The sequence below is a fragment of the Lethenteron reissneri genome, chromosome 24 (genome assembly GCF_015708825.2).
Source record: "Lethenteron reissneri isolate LAM-NWPU_2019-01 chromosome 24, ASM1570882v1, whole genome shotgun sequence".
In the NCBI taxonomy this organism is placed as follows: domain Eukaryota; kingdom Metazoa; phylum Chordata; class Hyperoartia; order Petromyzontiformes; family Petromyzontidae; genus Lethenteron; species Lethenteron reissneri.
In genome coordinates this window covers 6,818,340-6,827,192 of record NC_083802.1, presented here as the reverse complement: position 1 = coordinate 6,827,192, position 8,853 = coordinate 6,818,340, and positions in this window count along the sequence as shown.

Here is an 8,853-nt window from a genome sequence, read left to right as displayed (position 1 = left end):
TTGACGGGTTGACAGTACTGTAAACATTGTCCACAATTACACACTATTACTGTGCGTCGTAGTCGACAGTATTGGTGTACACAAGGATAGATACACAACGTACACGATAGCACACAATTGGAGGCATTGCATATAATTATGTTGTGTACACAACTACAGAATACATCCACTACATAACGCTTAGTGTACAGAATCAGACAGTGCACACACAAATATACATTTAAACATAGCCTTGCGGTACTGTATTGTATACACACTAATGCTAACCCATAGTCTAGTTAGGGGGTCGTCCATAAATGACGTCACACGATTTTGGACGATTTTTGACCCCCCCCCCCCTCGTCACACGGCGTCACAAAAAGGCAGACCCCCCCCCCTCAAATATGACGTCACAAAGCTCTGCCCCCCCCCCCCCCCCAAAATAAAACATGCTTCAAATCGCTTTCAACTATTGTCATTGTAGTGCGTATTTAATGTGGCGCTGTACTCTGATATTGTAGGAGAATTTTTTTTATTAAAAAGTCTATTTAATTAAGTAGAACGTGTTGTCTATATTTAATTAAAGTTGCGCATTTTGATGTGACGTCACAATTCTCACCCCCCCTCGTCACACATCGTCACATATGTCTGACCCCCCCCCCCCCCCAGGTGCGTGACGTCATTTATGGACGGCCCTTTATGCCTCTGCAACCTACACAATCACACGCCTGTAATACGTCAAGGTATTTCTAATCCTCCATAGACATACATTCCTTCTACAGGTAGTCCTCGACTTACGATGGAGATGCGTTACGACGACCCCCATCGTAAGTCAAAGATATCGTAAGTCGAAGACGGCCTCGCCTACCCAGGAGTCTTAAAGAATGGTGACAATTTAGCAAAACAGAGCAATTTATAGTACCGTACTGTATAAACTATATACTGTATGTTTTTATTAATTACAATACAGTATATATACCATAAACATACACTATACACATTGACAGTAGTTATAAAAACTACACGAGACTATAGTAGAATATAAAACAGTACCACTTAGCAGTGCATGTACTTGGCACTAAAGGTTTTTAGCACGTTACCATAGATGTCCCCAACTCTTTGATGCGCCTAAAGGTCTTATTACATATGCATTAGACACACACTAGCTTGCGTACACGACTCTATCGTCATACACTTACATTTTAGGCATGTCTTCATATTGCACTGTACACACTAGTTAATATAACAACTATACTTGCCTCTGTAGTGTCATTCACTAGATAGAGATATATAGATATACGAGTATCGTTCTGCATGTAACATAGCTTCTAGATCTCTATCGCCGTGCACACATTAGCATCTATGCCACGATCATCATACATTCCTGGACTTCTGTGCAAAAGAGCTTTGTTGCTCGTCGGATTTATCGAGGATGAATACAGATTCTGATTCAGTATAACCACGCTTCATCAATGTCCAGTTATCCACAACCTTCACGAGTTATCGCCACTGCCACACCAACACGTGTTACAGTTGTGCCTTTGTGTTATTGAAATTAGAGACGGGATATCCAATTATTTCAATTTAATCATCGATTACTCCAGATTATTGGTTCGTTAACACGACTAATCTCGTATAAAATGGATATAGTTGTTGGGGGGGGGGGCGTGAGTACAGGTTGGTCCACATATCTTGTGACCATTATCTAATTCTCTATAACGTTATATAATTATTGTCAAATCTTTCACGAACATCTTTCATATTTTTTTTCTGGTTTGTGATCGTTAATGTGCCCATACGCTCACTCTAAGCCGTTCTATATGAACTCGTATCAGTCGTCTGAAATCAAAAGTAAGGTTTATTTAAAACAGAAATAAATATGCAAAGGCAACACAAAATGTTTTGGGGTCAATTATTTACGGGGTCACAAGACACCTGGACCACCCTGTCGAGTAAATGACATCAGTTTTGCGCACGTGCCACGAGTCTTGGTGCCGCATCAGAAGCCACGTGGTGTGTACGGGGGGTTTCCCGCCTTCAATATTCAGGATATGGGGGCGGGGGAACGTCGTTCATAATTTGGACTAATCGACCGACGCGACTCGTCCCTGCTCTAACGTATCCACACCTCCCAAGGGTTATCAGCACTGCCACATAACGCTATAAACTTGCATGTTCCACCACATTTCCTTATTATGCACAAACTGCACATCGCTCATTCCTCGAGAGGAAGGAGTAATGTACAGAGGTATAATACTGTGTTAAAGTTATTAACACGGAACAATGGCTAGAGTTACACAACAATTATAATCAATATACACACAGTTATCTATTGTTACACCTACGGGTGACTGGGCCAAGCAGCAACGCTTTCACCAATTATTGGAGAGCTTCGTGGTTCGATTGCAGTGGCCGCCCTAATTATTACTGCCGGTTTAAAAAAAACACGGTGATACTATGCGCCATCTGCTTCACAGTGGACGTTAAAATCCCGTAACGACATTCGCCAGAGAAGGCAATTACCAGGGTACAAATGTGCAAAGCTTGAAAATTACCCGCAAATGACTCCATTTGGATTATGCGCAGCAATCATCGCCCCAGGTCACTCCCTCTCTTGAGTTCTCACCTGGTTAAAGTAAACTTGACCTTGAACTACCCACGGTTATAAACGCACGTCTTTCTCGTGTTAGAATCGCACCCGTCTCGAGTAAGTCCAGTATCGTAAACAAACAGTGTTAAATCACATCCCTCTAATGTCAAACTACGCCTCCCGCCATAAGTATAACTTAAAGGTGATGTATAACTACAATTTGTCAAGGTCAGTGGTTACTTTAACCTCTCAATCGTAAAAAATGTGTCATGTTAATAAATACACATAGGGGGTTTGATGAAATCAAGTAGTTGTGCTTACGTACCCATCCTTAATTTGTGTTTCGATTATTTACCTTTTAAAAACATCTGGCCACGTCTTGCACCCCCAGAAAAGGCATCTCGCACCCCCAGGGGGTGCGTGCACCCCAGGTTAAGAAGAACCACTTACATAGATCGTTATGATCACAAACTATTGTGCTTCCACAACACCGCCTCGTGTTTCCCTCGTTGTGTTTCACGCTTCTGACATTTCATGTTCATTTGGACGAATTTGCCATGGCCTCAAGTTATGATTAAAACTAATTATTTATTTAAACCATGTTAAAGCCTATTGAGACTACTTATGCACTCATATTTAAGGGAGCTGGGATAACATCAATTCAGAGGTGCAAAAACTGCTGAATAATGAACGTACGCACGTGAACATTTTTCATACTCAAAAATGTACACCCTTAAATTTTAATATAAAAGTACAATTCAATACTCTTTGGTTCTTTCGGTAAAGTCACGTGGGTATAAAAAAAATCTGACTTCAGGTGGTGGATGCTCGTGTTGCGACCGAAACGTCGTGATCTATTATTTTTTCTACCTACGTGACTTTACCGAAAGAACCAAAGCGTATGGATTCCTGCGGTCACGAAAGCTTCAAATTAAAATGCAATAGTTTCTTAAACAAACGTTAAGATTAAATATGCATAGTAATCGGATCGAGCAGTAGTGCAGCCGTTAGCCGCTACACTTTGGACCAGTGCCCTGATTTTAGTTTCCTGCCAGGACTAATGTAAGTGTTGCATGATATCTGAACCGGTTCTAGATTCCCACCTTCAACACCTAACACGGACGTACATAGTTACGTTTGGTTGATCAATCTCCATAACTGGCGTGGCATGGGTCTTTATCCACCAGTTGATTGACAAATTACCGCAAATTTTGGTTTAATCATCGGAAAAAGAGGAGCGAACGTTTTATACACAACAATATTGTTCCAAAAACTAGGTGTGAGCATGGTTTGAACATAAATAAAAATGATTCAAGTAGAACATATGAATAAAAAAATATTTTATTCTGAAATATAATTGTAATAAAGCTCGTTGAGGCGACTTCTGGAATCCGTCTTTTATTCAACTTGTATTACATAATTACGGATATTATTTGTAACTTGGAAAGTTTTTTCCAAAATAGTTCATGCATGATTTAGTCATAAATCTCTCAGTTACAATGATCCAGTTATTGGAAATAAATATTACATTCGTACACTCTGCCATCAAAATTTAATTTCAAGTTGTACATTGGCAAACACAGATGTAATTGTTGGTAGAAGCTCATACAGGGAACTTTGGAAACCTATTGGTGAAAATGCATTTACATTTTTACGCGATGTTGTTTGAGATTCTATTGTCGGCCTTTTTGTGCTCAGTATTTTTTTATTTTGTTTTTATAGCTTAAGTATTTATATTTAGGCTGGGTTTGTCATTTTATAATTATTACTGTATAGTTTTTAAATTATTAATAAATAATTGTTATGCAAAAATGAAACACGACTCAATGTTCAAATGAACATCTTAATTTTTGGTGGTAATGTGGTATCCGTGGAAATTCCACATTCAAATGGTAAGCAGGTATCCGCTGTTAACTTCTTATTAGGTGTTACTCTGGATGAATGACTAAATGTCCCCAGCATGTTGAAATATGCAATATTACTCGTGCAATACTGTGGTCATTCTAATGGTTCCCGCAATAGAAATGTAATATTTACATCACTGGTTCAGGATCATTGTTCGAGATTACTGCTGCCCCCATTACTTATTTGAGCAGGGAGAAAACTCTTTAACATTTAACTTGAATTCTACATTAAAACAAAAACAATGCAACCATTCAATCCACTGCTGGGTGAATAAGGCTTGTCCACGCTGTGTTAATATTCAGGGTTGATTCACCATATTTCACCACACCAGTCAGTTTGGGTTGGCGAAGGGTTTGTCGAAGACTCGTTCAGATATTAATCACCACAGATGTTAGCCGTGGCCGGGAATGGGAACTCACAGTGCCACCATTGCATTCCAAATGCCATTGTATTATACATCGTATAAAGATGTACACCGTATTTAGATGTCTCATTTGCCTCTATTGGATGTCTTTCACTGCACCCACACTATTGCAATCGATAAGTCAGCCTTGTTTTAAAGCCCCAACCCACAGGAGGATAAATGGTATACAGTACTTTGCACACATCATTTGTTGGAAGCTTGATCAATATCATTAGCTGGTCATTAACCTAATTAAGCCGAAACTGGGCTACTGATGTTTCAGCCTGTTTCGAGGCAATGCACTGTTTAGTAAAGTAGTGCGTATTAAGAGATCGTAGCAGCCGAAACAGTACTTAAATAATGGTGAAGAAATGTGCATTGTGGTTGATTTACACATCCATAAATGTCAGAGGACACAAAAGAGGATCTTTATATTCCAGAGCCAATTTTGTTCAGCGTCTGTAAGCGGCTTTATCATGTGAGGCAGGGTCATGAGACTTTTGTACACGTCTATTTGGCAGCCACTCAATTGTTACCAATCTGCTCCATGTTGACCCTTGTTATAGTATAGTGACAAAAGATTAACAACACACAAAGGTATGCATTGCACGTACAAAAAAAAGCTTGCATCCTTTATGTCGTGACGGGTTTACTCGTCATTTAGCGATTTGAAATAGTAGTGAAAGGCACGAGTTTACCTAAATTCCACAGTGTGCGTATGGGCTGCTTATCCAATAAATATTGGCCGCTTTGTATGCCTTAGTATTGCACAGGCACTTCATACGTATAATTTTTAACAATAGAGTATGTTGCAGAATTCGCTTTGGAACCTACAATTTGCTGGTTACTTCGTGCCTTGTGTGCATGGTGCATACTGTCTTTTATTCTTTTATTCATGATTTTTGGCACGCTAATTTTTCTGTAATTTTGAAACACCTTTGGTTATCAAATTTGAAAAATTATTAGCCTATTGTGAAAAGCAGGCAGGCCTTCCTGAAGAATAATAGTTGAGATTCAACGAGGCTTTCCTGTGTAAACAATTACTAATACATTCATTCAAAATCACAGTGTAGTCATGTTGGTCCTAATATTAAAAAAATATGTCTTCATTATTAACATGCATACATTATAGTATGGTAATTGCATACAAATTACCCTTAATTCATTATTGTATTAAATTAAGGTTGATGATTAGCTCTACAGCCCTTTGGCTCCTGATAATTACCTCCCCTCCCAAGTAACAGGAAAGCAAAGTGATTGCCTGATGTATACGGTATTTCTGAATTTGTTTATTTTAATGTATATAATTCCTGCCTATTGGTATCATACATCCATTAATATGTAAATTGATATAACAAGGTAAAGGTGCATCCCAGCATTTGCTTGCTCATGCCACCGTTGGCTGAAGCGCCTCCTTCACGAGACAGCGACCTGGATTCTGCCATGGTGTAATGGTTCGTAAATGATATTTAATTTTACTACGTTAACTTATTAAGTGGCCAAATTTAGTAAACAATATTGTTTTCCTTTTATGCTTTAATGTTTTTTTTAATGATTGCCTCTGCCATAACACGTTTCATTTGTGATCATTATTTAGGCAGAACAATACTAGCTTACACAAATACACATATCTTAATGTGCACAAGACGAATCTGTTAATTGCAGAACTTGTCCACCGTACGTGTCAAGATGTCAATTACTGCCAATCAGGTCACATTTTGTGGTGATGTAATTGAAAGAGAAGTTTGCATGTCACGTTTCCATTTACTGCATCAATACTGACCAGTGGTGGCGTATGCACAATTTCCTGATGACTACACATGTTGATCAATCACAGCACATGATCATTTTTGTATCTATTCCCGAAGCAATAAATCCTAAACAAAATGAGATCTGCCAAGGCAAGTAAAGATGGCTTTGTATCATGTTACTCATGCTCAGATTCATGTTATTGTAATCCCCCGCCCCCGTAGAAAAACGCGATAAACAATAATGAAGATGATGGTGGAAAAACATAATCTAATCGTAAAGATTCGAATCGTAGAGCGCAGTAATCATCTCGTAAGGTGAAGAGTGGTACGCTGTTTAACGTAAAGCACTTTGACATCCGTGGCTAGTTATATCTATTTAAAAACTATGAAACCTTTTTATTTATTTTACCAGGTAAGGCCCACCGAGCTATGTAGCTCTTTTTCAGAAGCGACCCTCGCCACAAATGATAGCTCAACGAAGTGGCTTATCATGTGGAATTTTATAGCAGCCAAATACTGCATCTGAATTGGTCATGCCATTTCCCCGTGGCTGACATGGCATAGAGAAGCCCTTTTCCAGCAGTAAATTTACAAAGGGCTGTAAAAAATATAAGAATTTCAGCATTTTCTTACTTTTGAAAAAACAGTGAACTTGTCATTTATACATCTGTGAACTATTTTAATAATATAATCACATTTAATCGTTTGCACTGAGTTTATATGTAAAGACTGCACGTTTAAAATAAATAAGATAGATTAAATGGTGTAATTAGTTGCCCAGTAGTGCTTCTATCCATAAAGATAAGGCAACATACTATTTATTGACTGAAAGGTCATGTTTCTAATGTTCTTTGCAGTCGGCAGCATTTGCTTGCAGTGCAGCAATACAGGTTACCCTTGAAAATGTAATGTATGTCATTTGCTTGCACTTTAAATACATCGGGCAAATCTCCTGAGATTTTACATAAACTACCTGAAACACTGCATGCTTCTTCGAAAAAATGTCTTAATAGTCAGGTCTGACGAGTCATCTTTGGCAATTTAGTGATCTAACCAGGATAACATAATGGCCATATCAGATGTATGTGTGTGTGTACAAAATAAGTACCATTTCCATTATGGCAGGGCTCACAAAGTTGTGCAGATTTTTCCATTACACGTTTGCAAGGCCGGTACATATTCACCACAAGTGCGGCAGATATGGGACATACATGTAATAGGAAGCAATTGCACATTTTGTGATAATAAAACGAAATAATGACACTCCATTAAAAATATATAGTGAACATTGTTTTAAGGAGGGAACTAATCTGGAATAAAAACTGCATTATGGTGGCCACCTTAGAATTCAAAATGTCCACCATAAATCATAATACTGCATGCCTAATAATCTGAAATCCGAAGGCGTAGAGGAGGTGGATTTCAATCGCCATAGTCGCGTAATTTCGAGCCAAGAGAGATTGAAAAGGACACTTTTGTAATCGATCAGTCATCTTGTATGACGGTGGCTGCCATTTATTCAAGATGGTCATCATTTATAAATAATATTGAACATATCCCACTTGACCGTTTCCAGTCTACTCTTTACCATGATAATGAAATAAAATAAAAATTCTATCACTTGGTGAGAAAGGGAGGTGCTTGGTAATGCTCTTCCAAGCAAATTAAATTCAATATATGGACATTGGCAATGGGTGGCGGTGACTCTTAAGCCTGCAACCGTGGCAGTTTTCGAAGAGAGTAGCTAAAATTGCTCATTGTCTGAAGCATATTAAGTAAGAAGTATTTGTTAGTATAAGAACATCAGCTCGTCATAACACAACAGTCGCTGGTTATATAACGTTGGTTGTAAGACGTTGGCCATGCACCTGAGTCATTTTAGTTGCTTGCGTTGTTTGCCTTTCAATATATCCAGGTTAGATGAAAGGGATTGTATTCAAGACACTCTCATATAGATCAGTGCTAGCTAGAGTAAACAATATGTATATACTGTATTACAGTACAGCAAATCCAGCATCCAGAGAGCGTAAAAGCAGACATCTACAGGGAGGGATGCTCCCAGCTTGAACGAGAGTAAGAATTTACCTGTGTGAGTGATTTTTAGTGAATCTACTAAGGAAATAAAATGTTTATTTTGTGACGAGGCTGATGGACTCTGGCTCCCTTCTCAAATGTTGTACCTTTTCCATGGGGTACAGATATACGCAAGCGTATTCTCTGGTTAC